This window comes from Castor canadensis, chromosome 14 (assembly GCF_047511655.1).
Source record: "Castor canadensis chromosome 14, mCasCan1.hap1v2, whole genome shotgun sequence".
NCBI lineage: Eukaryota > Metazoa > Chordata > Mammalia > Rodentia > Castoridae > Castor > Castor canadensis.
The window spans coordinates 71,307,328-71,319,456 of NC_133399.1; the positions used below are offsets into that span (position 1 = coordinate 71,307,328).

At 35.8% G+C, this 12,129-nt stretch overlaps 1 long non-coding RNA gene across 19 annotated transcripts in view; it reads left to right on the plus strand.

Moving 5' to 3' along the window:
- Positions 1–375: 375 nt before the first annotated feature.
- The window catches only part of LOC141416890 (uncharacterized), a 609,433-nt gene continuing 597,679 nt past the window's right edge, over positions 376–12,129 (plus strand). For 16 of the 19 annotated variants that reach the window (XR_012441495.1, XR_012441487.1, XR_012441488.1 and 13 more), the window contains exon 1: positions 377–580. This is a non-coding gene — a long non-coding RNA (uncharacterized lncRNA). Of the gene's footprint in view, positions 581–12,129 lie in introns of all 19 variants that reach the window. The other 3 variants (XR_012441489.1, XR_012441492.1, XR_012441497.1) reach the window with 1 other exon arrangement.

Below are 12,129 nucleotides of genomic sequence, written 5' to 3' on the forward strand. Positions count from 1 at the left end.
TACTTTGATTCAAATTGCTTGGTGCTTGTTATTTTATCCCCAAATTTTGAGTATTTTATTTAAAAAAGATCTGCCTGTGATAGTTAGAAACATGGAGGAAGGAGATGCAGAAGTCCAACTGTTGATTAGAGCAGGATAATCAAACATTTATTTTGTCTTTTGTCTGAAACTACTTTTACTCTACCAGTGCTGAGCTGAATTTTAGAGATCAAAAACTCAATGTGTTACCATAGTGTCTGTCATTACAATATAACCTGGATGATAGAGTTACATGCCCTTGATTCCCCAACATTGATTTCTATTCCCAAGATGTTCACACATTAAATAGAAATTTAGTTATTTTTTTACATTTTGTTGTGCTGACCTCCCTCTGCCTGACACTAATTGCTATCCTTGTCAGCAACTTCATTGGCAAAACTGGAGCTCATGGAGCTCACAGATTGAACCCATCTCCCTGGGCAGAGTACATTCTGCCAGTTACTAATCACTACCTGTGGATCCATGCAAAGCTACGGCCTCTGGAGCTGTCAGAAATTAAAAAGAAAAAAGGAGTAAGAGGAGAAGAAGGAAGTCTGAAAAGGTCAGTAAACCAACTTGTCAATTTACTTCCAGAAACAGGACATATGCTCAATTTGCCATTTCTTTATTATACTCATGCAATCAAATAAGTTCAGACAAAATCCAGTAGGCAAAGAAAGTATATTGGTTATTTAGGACAAGCTTCAGATGAAAGAACTATTTTTGCAAATAAAAATGTCATATGTTTACCATATTGATCCCAATGCCATTTAGCATTCTTTCCCATTTTGATAACAGAATGGTAATATTCTGGGCAGCTACCCATCATTTGATTTTAGAGCAGCAAATCAGTCATGTCAATTACTCAAGAAGAAGGTGCTGGTGGCTTTAATGAGCTAATAATCATGTAATGAGAATGCACTAATATTATTTCCTGCCTCTACAAGATTTTTCCCTTTTGCCCAGTATCACTATATATAGTATCACTATATGTTGTGTTGTAAAGTTGTACTAACACCACAGTACATTAATAGGTCTTTAAAAAGAAGGCTTTATGAGATTTTCCTGATTTTGTTTCATAACAATCTCCTGTTGATCGCCTAAAAGTTCCTGAGAGGACTGAACTTTGGACTAATTAAGAAACTTGTATCGTGATTTCCTGGTTGCCTGTACCTAGTGTGCTGTAGATTGGTATAGAAATTGTCTCACTGTTTTCAAGCATTAGTCACAAAAGAAGGATGTCTTCAAGGACAAGGAAAACATAGCTACTTAAACTGAGATAGTTTACCAAATCACTCTGTAAAACTTGCTGTTACAAAGGAATATCTAAAGGACAAAACTATAACAAAAATTATAATAATTTTCCTTTAAAATGTCCTGAGTGGGAATTTGTCATATAAGAATAATGTTTTTACTCTTCGCATTTAAGAATAGTTTATAAAAATATATCATTTGGTTTTTTAATTGTGTTTTGGTGAGAATTGCTGTTATATATTCCTTTTGCAAATTCCTTTTTCAATTTGAGAAAATTTTCACAGACTCTGGATTCTTAACTATTTAATAGTGATGTTTTATTAGGCATTTAAAATTTTCCTAGAAAATTCAACACTGACTGCCATTTCATAGTTTCCAACAGTAAACCAAGTTAGCAATGGCACTTCCTTTCTATACCCACAGTTCTGGATGCAGAGAGGTCCAAGATCAAGTTGGTAGCATCTTGCAGGGTCTTGGTTGCTGGGTCATAACATGGTGTAAGGCAGAAGAGCAAACAGGGGAAGAAAGAGAGAGTTAGACAATTGGACAGATAAAAAGGGGACATAGTTTTATGAGGAAACTACTGAGGTAGGAATGAACCCATGCCCACAATGATGGCTTTAATCCATTCATGGGAGCAGTGCCCCATGGCCTAATAATCTCTTTAAGATCCCACATTATTTATTTATTTATTGTACTACTGGGGTATGAAGTCTGGGCCTTGTACTCATTGGCAGGGACTTTACCACTTGATCCATGTCCCCAATCCTTTTGTTCATTTGTTTGTTACTTTTCGAATAGATGTTTACGCCTGCACAGACCTGGACTGAGATCCTCCTTTTTATGCTTACTGTGTAGCTGGGAAGCTACACAGCTTATTGGTTGAAATGGACTCTTGTGAACTTTTTGCCTGGGCTGGACCTGAACCACATCTTCCCAATCTCAACCTTGCAACTAGCTAGTGTTAAACATGTGAGCCATTGCCACTAGTCAAAGTCCTACCACTCAATACTGTTCAATGGCAATTAAATTTCAACATGGTTTTAGCAGAGGACAAACATTTCAACTATAGCATGTTCTAAGGTCAGCCTCCTACTGGAATGACAGACCACCCTGGCCTGTAGGTGTAGGCTCATCTCAAACTCTGGGACTGATACAAGTACAATGCAAAACACCTCAGGCCCCTTGCTGTTGATCACTCCACCTACCCTGGCTCTGGTTATTGCTGGGCATTTATATGGCTAACTTGGCTCTGGTTTTGACTGCTGGGTCAAACTCATGGAAACCAGAGGTGGGAAAAAATCTCAGAGCAAATCTGCTTTAGTCTTCTCACATGGCAGAGGAGACACTGAAATTCTGAATGTTAAAGCAATTTGACTAAAGTCATGCAGTCAAAACCAGGTCTGGAACTTGTTATATTTAGGGAGAAAACTGCTGTGAAACCAGTGCTTAGATTCCTGGATAGTACAGAATTCCTTTAAAATAATATTAGGTTTGTGAGATAACAGTTGTCAGTGAAATCCTGTATGCTGAAGGCAAACACAACTCAAAATAAGAGGAAATAATGAGAAACAGTAAACTATGTTTCTGCCTATATTCCTTTTCTCATAAAAGCCAAAATCAAGAGAAATAACAAAAAACTCTTAAAATTCTGTTTAAAGGCACTAGCATAACTCAAATAGACTTGAATCTTGACATATTCTGAAATACTCAGAATATAATTCATCTGACAACATACAGAATGCTGCAATGCTTTCTCATAAAAATATTTAGTATTTTAATTCATTTTATTAATGAATACATTTATTTCTCATGAGAACGAAAAATTCACTGAATTACCATTTAGAAATAATCACTCTCAACTGAAGGCATATATACACACATATATTCTAATATATAGATCAGAACAGTTTCTATACCTGAGCAAATATTTTTATAATTATTATTTGTAGAAAAACGGTTATATTCACGATTTATGATAATATTCAAGATTTAACCTAGTCTTTTCTGCCTCATATGGCATAAATATACTTCTGTGTCACAAACATCAACTAAATTGGGTCTTTTCTGTCAAAGGGCTAGCTCAGTCGAAAGACCATGAGACCCTTGATCTCAGGGCGGTAGGTTTAGGTCTCTCCTCCACCCCCAACACCACACTATGGAATTTGTCTGTCACTGTGTGGATATTAGCTAATTTCCCCAGTTGCCTATGTGCTCTGTGGCATGTGACCTAACTCTGTAAAGTTTCTGCCTTCAGCAATGAATAGTTTGTCATTGGATGCCCTAACCTCAAACTGCTAGTTATAAGATAACCATTGTTCAAAGGAATTTCTGCTTTCCTGTCCCAAGGTCTCCTTGGACATGGGTTAATTACATTCTTGATGCTGCCATTTCAGGTCAACAGCCATTTCAGCCTTCAGTTTCCTGAAAGCCTAGAATTCCTTGCCTAATGGGTCACCCCTTTCTCTTTGTGTATGCCTACCAAATTAAGCTGCATGTCCATGCTCTCCAATCATGTCTGCTCTTCCTCTATGCCCTCCCAAAATCAATTAAAGTCAATCGCAAAGACTTTGAATCTGAGCTCCCTCCTCAATTAGAACGAGGGGCAATCCTACACTGGAGATAAAATCTGAGGTGGTCCTTCCACCCAGTGTGCTTGCTTGCCTGACTCTGGTTGAAGGCATACCTTCTGCAGAAGTAAATACTGCCTTGCCCGTCAACTTTGAGCATGTATTTGATTTATGATCACAGCAGTGCCCCGATATTTCTAACACATAATATTACATCCATGAACTGTATTGTTCCATATTGTATAGAAATGTCATAAACTATTTTATAATTTAGTGACACATATGTGGTATATAATATTTCTCTATGAAAATGATTCTCCATTTTAGAAAATCTTAGGGTATCTATGCTTCATTCTTTTAGGTAAATTTCTAAAAATAGAATTTCAGACTTAAAAAACTGTCTTTTTTAAGACTTTATTTGGAAAGAATGCTGGCGATTGAACCCAGGGCCCAACCCATATGATATATGTGCCACTGAGCTCCCTCCCTGACCCTCATTTTTAAGACTTTTTATACATTTCCAAATTATCTTTGAGAAAAGTAGCAACATTTGTATGCTTAACAGTTAGTATATGCCATGTCTCTGAATCTAAGCCCTTCTTTAATGAATGTGTAGAAAGGAAAATAAAGAAAGAAACTTTAGATGAAAGCAAACATCACAGTTGTGAACTATGGAATAACCAAGACTATTAGAATACTATTTTTACTGGAAATTTTCAAGCAACAGTTTTCTAAATGGAGTGAATGAATTGCAGACTTGCCGTATTATGTTTATTTTTACAGAAGTCAATATAAGATTCTCAGCCCTTTCAGAGTTTGAAGATGGGCTGTGGTAACAAGAGCTGGCTCCTGGCCCAGTCCCCACCACACCAGCCCTTACCCTAGCCCCATCTTAAGCCTATATGTTCTAAAGTCCACTCAAACCATTCCTCAATATTTTCTTCTTGGCTTTTCCTAACCGAACTGCTCAGATGAGTGTCATGGTATATATCTTCTGGAGACCCACACACACAGGAAAGAGCATCTTGCAGAATGTTTGTAACATGGTCTGCATTTCCATGTGAGGATCCCCTTGAGCAAAAGGACTGTTCCTCCCTCCATGAGAAAGACCCAAGTAGTGTCTTCTAAAAGTAAAGCCTGGGACAGGAGTCTTTTCTTCCTGAGTCTAAGAATGGTAATGACCCCCATACTTATAGGAAAACATTGGAGTAGGTGAAAGGAGATCAAAAGTAGGTATTGGGTGATCATTGTCACACTTACCAAAACAGTTTCATGGAGTTTCATATAGGCAAAAGTCTTACTGGAATGCATTTAAGAAAGAAAAGAAGGAGTGGAATTGGAGAATCTAAATACAGGCAATTATTTGAAAATTAAAAATATATGCGAAATCAAAGATATTTAAAGTGCAATGATAGCACCCTTAAAAATAGGCATTGTTATTTTGTATATTTTCCTTATATGTATGTTAACTAAAGAAATTAATATCATAAACATTTCCCTGAAATATGTATTATTCTGTAAAAGCAAAAAAATCTAATTTATATTATAGCAATCATCCATGGCATTAGTATATGAGTACTCTAACTGATCCTTTAGTACTGAGTTGTTCTCCTATTTGTTATAAGTAGCATACAATAAATTTCATCATTCATAAAGCCTGGCAAACATCTTTGACTAGATTTCATTAGCATAAATTTAGATGTGGAATTACAAGGTCAAGAGGTGTGAGCATTACTGTGTTTGATATATTCTCTCAATTTGCTTTGTTGAAAGGCAGAACCAATTTACACTCTTTTCATTAAAATATAAGAGGACACTTTATATCCCTGGTTTAACAAATGGAAGATTTACACTAAAACGATGCCATTTTGATATTGCAAAACTTCATTTCAATTTTGTACTAATTTGATTTTATTTGCTAGATCATATATTTTAATAGTCATGCATGAATTTTGTTGGCTTATTGGATTTTCTTCTTGATGATTTGTATACATAAGTCCTTTTCCAGGTTAATGAGGACAGTCATTTTATCAGTTTTTCTATCATCCATATTTTTCAATTAATGTATTACTAATATTAAATATTTACTTTTCAAATATATTGCATCATGAAATTAGATATTTATGTTTATTGTCTTGTAATTAAGTTCTGTCACTATTTTATAGAAATTAAATCTTAATTCATCTGTATTTTATATTGTAAGATTATTATTCAGAATCATACTGTTCTACCTTCAATAAAAATATGATATCAGCATTTGTTGAATAATTTATCTTTGCATTACTGTTTTGAAATACATCATTACTTTAACCTACAAAAATTTTAAATACCCAAAGACGTTTCTGAATTTTATGTTTTGTTGATTAGAAAACACTATTCATACACTAGTTTCATATTCTTTAAGTATTCTTCTACAAAATGGATTCATGTCTGGGAGTGTGAGTCAAAAAATTCATTGGCAATTTTCACAGACTTATGCTATTAGAAAAACTTAGAGCTACTTTGTCTTATATTTGCTAAAATATGGTTGATGTTTACATTGGGCTTGTGTTATATCTCTAAATTCAGTATTCTTCAAAGTTTTATTATGATTTCTGTTGTCTATTGCTATTGTTAGGACCCGGAATCCTATTCCCCCGAGAGACAGAGAGCCAGGCGTGAATGCAATCAAGAAAGCAGAGTTTATTGGGCTGGCTAGCCAGGGTCGAGCTCCCACACGGACACGCAGGACCGGTTAGGAAAACACGACCCTGAGCCTCTTTAGGGGAAATCTTATATAGACCGCGGTGGCATGCATATTTTCGTTATCAACATTGGGCAAGCAGGCACAGCACATCTTGCGCGCACCTCACATCTTGCACGTACTTCACATCTTGTATGTACCCCCCGCTCACATTCCCCACATTCTATATGCCCTAACTGAGCCCTGCCGCATTGCTTATCTTATCTACATGGGACGTTTGGTACTGGTTTCTCCAACAAGGGGGTTGGGGCCCGCTGAGACCTCCTATTCCTTTCACTATATTTTATATTTGTTCCCATTATTAATGGAGTGTTCATTTTCATGTTATTTGTTTCTAATTACAAAATATTTCAGATATACAACAAAGTAAGATACTTGTTTGCCCAGATGTAACATATGTTGCCATATTGCTTTAAGATTTATTTTTAAAAAGTACATTACAGATTTAATGTAGTACAACCTCTTCACCTGGATTCCTGTCTTCACTAGGTGAGGTCTCTTTTCTCATCCAGTATTTATCAATTTATGTTATACATTTCATAGTGAATAGTGGTTTTATATGTTTAAAATAAGCATACATGCCATTTCACTGTACTATTTTAAACTGCCTTCTAGTTTCTAACTGAATATTATTGGCTCACAGAAACAATATTTTATTGTTTAATCACTCTTCTTATTGAAGTATCTTATTAGTAATTGTAGTCTCTGAATTGTTTAATTAAATTTTCCAGGTAGAGCCATATCGTTTGAGACAAATATTAATTTTATCTTCTGTTTTTGATTCTTTTTTTTATCTTTCTCTGTTTGCCATGGCAGAAAACTCCAGAATGACACTTTGGTTTGTTGATATTGAGAAGCAGGGCTCCTGCTACTCCATCATGCAGTAGAGTTAGGGGAGATAAAGGACTGTGTAAATGGTGAAAGTTTAGAAATGTCTTTCTTACTTCTCTAATTCCTTTCCTAACTGACTTCAAGATATCAGCAGTCTTCCTTTATGTCTTTGAATTTGGCCAGGTTAATGTTTTGAACAAAGAAAAGGGCCATATTTACTGTGATGCATTTAGTAATGTCCTCCAAATATTGTGCTTATTTTTTTCTAGATAAAGTGCTCAAACCCTTTGCTCCCAAATATTTATAGCCTGAATCAATGTAAATTTCTTTGCTACTTATTAGCTCTTGCATTTTCCTTGTGTTCTCCTAATTGTATTAAAATCAGGACATGTTGATATCTCTTACTTTTTTTTTCTTGGGATTCTTACTTAATAGCCTTAAGAAATGGATATTACAATAACGGGTTTTGTTATACAGTTGGTTCCAAAACCCCTTTGAATGCTAAAATCTCTAGAAGCTCAAGCCCCTTAAATGCAATGGTATGGAATTTACATGTTCCTTATACATACCCTCCAGTATGCCTTAAATAATCTCTAGATTACTTATAATACCTAATATAACATTAATGCTATGTAAATAGTTGTTATGCTGTATTGTTTAGGGAATGATGAGAATAAGAAGAAGTCTTTATGTTTTGATTTTTGTTGCCTGTGTTATTGGCTTTTATGGGGAGGTTTTGAATTCAAGTCCTAACACTTTCTAGGCAGATGCTCTATCATTTGAGTCATACCTCCAGTCCAAAAGTTTGTGCTTGTTTAATACAGATACAACCATTGTTAGCCTAACTACAAGTATGCATCAGCAGCAGTGTAACTTCTGTTTTCAAATATTTTACATCCTAGGTTGGTGGAATCTGCAGATGCAGGGGACTTAGTAATCCTATTTATGACCTTGGACAGATTTTTTATTTCTCTGAATTTTTTATTTCTTCCAAAAATATGGTAGAAGGTAAAATTTCATCTTATAGAAAACCATGCTACTTATAAAGCAAGCTCTATTATTCTTTACATGGTAAGCTGGACTTTTAAGATCATAAGGACCTTTTGAAACCTTAAAGCCCCAGAGCACACTGATACCATTCAAACTAGTCAACTCTAAACCCAGTTACTTGGCCCTTGCCTCTTCTTTCCTGAAGACAGAATATACCAACATAAAGGGTGGCTCTTGTTCTTACTGTCTTTTTCTTCTTTTTTTTGCTGGGGTTTGAACTCAGGGTCTTTTTTTTTTAATTTTTATTGTTTTATTATTCATATGTGCATACAATGCTTGGGTCATTTCTCCTCCCTGCCCCTACCCCCTCCCTGTCCATCCACTCCACTCCCTCCCCCTCCTCCTTCACCCCTTCGATACCTGGGCAGAAACTATTTTGCCCTTATCTCTAATTTTGTTGGAGAGAGAGTATAAGCAATAACAGGAAGGAACAAGGGTTTTTGCTGGTTGAGATAAGGATAGCTATACAGGGAGTTGACTCACATTAATTTCCTGTACATGTGTGTTACCTTCTAGGTTAATTCTTCTTGAACTAACCTTTTCTCTAGTTCCTGATCCCCTTCTCCTATTGGCCTCAGTTGCTTTTAAGGTATCTGCTTAGTTTCTCTGCGTTAAGGGCAACAAATGCTAGCTAATTTTTTAGGTGTCTTATCTATCCTCACCCCTCCCTTGTGTGCTCTCACTTTTATCATGTGCTCAAAGTCCAATCCCATTGTTGTGTTTGCCCTTGATCTAATGTCCACATATGAGGACGAACATACGATTTTTGGTCTTTTGGGCCAGGCTAACCTCACTCAGAATGATGTTCTCCAATTCCATCCATTTACCAGCGAATGATAACATTTCGTTCTTCTTCATGGCTGCATAAAATTCCATTGTGTATAGATACCACATTTTCTTAATCCATTCGTCAGTAGTGGGGCATCTTGGCTGTTTCCATAACTTGGCTATTGTGAATAGTGCCACAATAAACATGGGTGTGCAGGTGCCTCTGGAGTAACCTGTGTCACAGTCTTTTGGGTATATCCCCAAGAGTGGTATTCAGGGTATCACATTTACTAAGCAGATGCTCAACCACTTGCATCTAGCCCCAGCTCTTTTTGCTCTGGTTATTTTGGAGATACGGTCTCACTTTTTGCCCAGATCCTTCTATTTTATACTTTGTGCTGTCACTGAAATGACAGGTGCATACCACCATACCCAACTTTTTGCTATTGAGATGGAATCTCACAAACTATTTGCCTACAGTGGCCTCAAACCTCAATCCTTGTGCTCTAAGCTTCCCAGGTAGATAGGATTACAAGCATGAGCCACCAGCTTCCTGAGATCCTTTAACATAAATTCCTTCTTTGAGATTTTCAATAACTGGGTCATTTCTGAATCTAGCTCTGTTATTGTTTTACCTCTTGATAATTGTTTATTTTCTTTATGGATGTCTCATAAATTTGAAAGAATGCTGCATTTCATGCATAGGAAACAGAAATGAAGGTAAATAGTATTTATACATACGATGTGTCCATTTCTTCTGTAGACAGCTATTATGGGAGATCAAGTCAACTTAGTCAGAAGTTGAGCTGCATTTGGATATTATTGGTGCTACCATAAATTTTAGTGCCCAAGAGAGTATGAATTTATTCAGCATTCAGCTTCTGTTGCCTTGATTTGAAGAAGGAGCTGGGTTACTGGAAGGATTTCCCAAGGTCATGTTCAATGTTCAGCCTTCAGCTATCTACATGCTCCACAGAGGAAGAAGGTCTCTCTCCACATTCTTGATCCCCTCCACTGTAGATGTGTGATGTCTGTGACTTGGTGCTAGACAGGTGATGATGGTGGCAGGATTTTCTATTATCCTAATCTAGCTTCAGTTTCAGGATTTTGGTCTGGTTCTTCAGAGCTGGGGATTTTTTTGGTGCTCCTGTCCTTTCACCTTCAACTGCCAAACTCAGACTTGTATCTATCTGTGTTTGTTCTTTGGTAGGAATTTTCTTCCCCCACCCCAACCAACTTTAGTAAATATCTGTTTGGGTTTGTGTAGGATTCCAAGATCATTTTGTGACTTTTCCCCAAGAGTGAAAAAGTTTTCTATACTTTATGCAGTCAGCTACAATGAATCAAGACATAATTCACTAGTTTCTTATTTGTTAGTGACCAAATAACTTTTTCTTGAATTTTTAAAAGTCTACAAGGAATCATTCCCCTACTTGAAAGAATCAAGACTTTGAAGTGAGACCCACCTCAGGAGAAGAAAAATCCAAGATCCATTGTTGTATACAAATATACAAAACCTTTTTCAGGATTTTTCCACAAATCCTCAGTAATCTTAACTTCAAAGAATGGGATTTAGACTTAAGGATAGCAATAAAGGACAAGTACATATTTGGCAAATTCTTTCTCTTAACCCACAAACTTTACCCTTATTACCTGTGTGCGTACTTTGAGTAATGCAAAATCCTCTGCTTGTTTCTATGTTCTATAATAAGCTATTCTTTCATTTACCAGGATCTAGTTGAGATTCAATGTCACTAATTCTCCAGTAAATGAACTATGTGTCCACTTCATCCATAACAATTCGAAAGAAACTCGTTTGATTAAGGGAAATGTGACGTACTTTCTATTCCTTCATACTTGCAATTAGCTCTAGACCCACCACAAGATTTCTGTTTTCCAAAAAAGCTGCTTAGCTTTCCCTTGTTACAAGGAAATAGAAACAGGATTTGTATTGCCATTTGCTTTGCATCCTTTCTAGCAATGGGTCTGCAAATGGTTGTGGCTGAAGAACTGCAGGACTGAGAGGGGCAAACAGCATTGTAGAGTGTGGATGTGCCATTCATTTTCCCAGGTCATATGTGAGGATTAATGGTCTCCTAGGAGTAAATTATCTTCCTGCTGACAATAAGAGTAATGACCATATCTTGAAGAAAACTGTTTAAGGATTAAATTTACTTTACCCACTCTGGAAAGAAAACATACTTATTCCTATGGATTAAAAATAGTTAACTTAAATGTTCTGTTCTTCTTAGTCTTAATATGTATTATACTTCCACACACAGCACTTGCCAGGTCCCATGCAATGAAAGGAGAAGTCATTTAGTAAATTACTATGGCTAATATTCTTTTCTGCTTCCTTTTATTATTTGCTTGCATGGTATTGTGAGACAAGTGCAGAATGCAGTTTTCCTTCCCTATTCTTCTATTTCAGTTAGAGAAGTGATTTAAATACAGATTCGTCCAAAAAATTATCCTTAAATACTTGCATAAAATTTTTAATTATTTAATTATTTATGGAGTTCCCAAACCAAATGAAAACTGAGTAGGCAAGAGACATAGGTGAAATTCTCAAAGAAATAATAAAGAATGGTGAGATGATGATTTGAAATTACTCAGAAAATATCAAAATAACCAACTAAGTACATTTAGTAATACAGTTAGTTCTTGAAGAATTAGAATTTTAAAAGTATAATGTTAAGGAAAGCACACACTAGAAGGCAGGTTCTCTTGTGTTCATGGATTGGAAGAATTAATATTATTGTATTGTTCATAATATCAAAAGCAATGTATAGATTAAATGCAAGAAAATACCAATGATATTCTTCACAAAACTAGAAAAAAGCAATCTAAAATTCATATGGAAGCACAAAAAACTCCAAACATTCAAAGAAATCT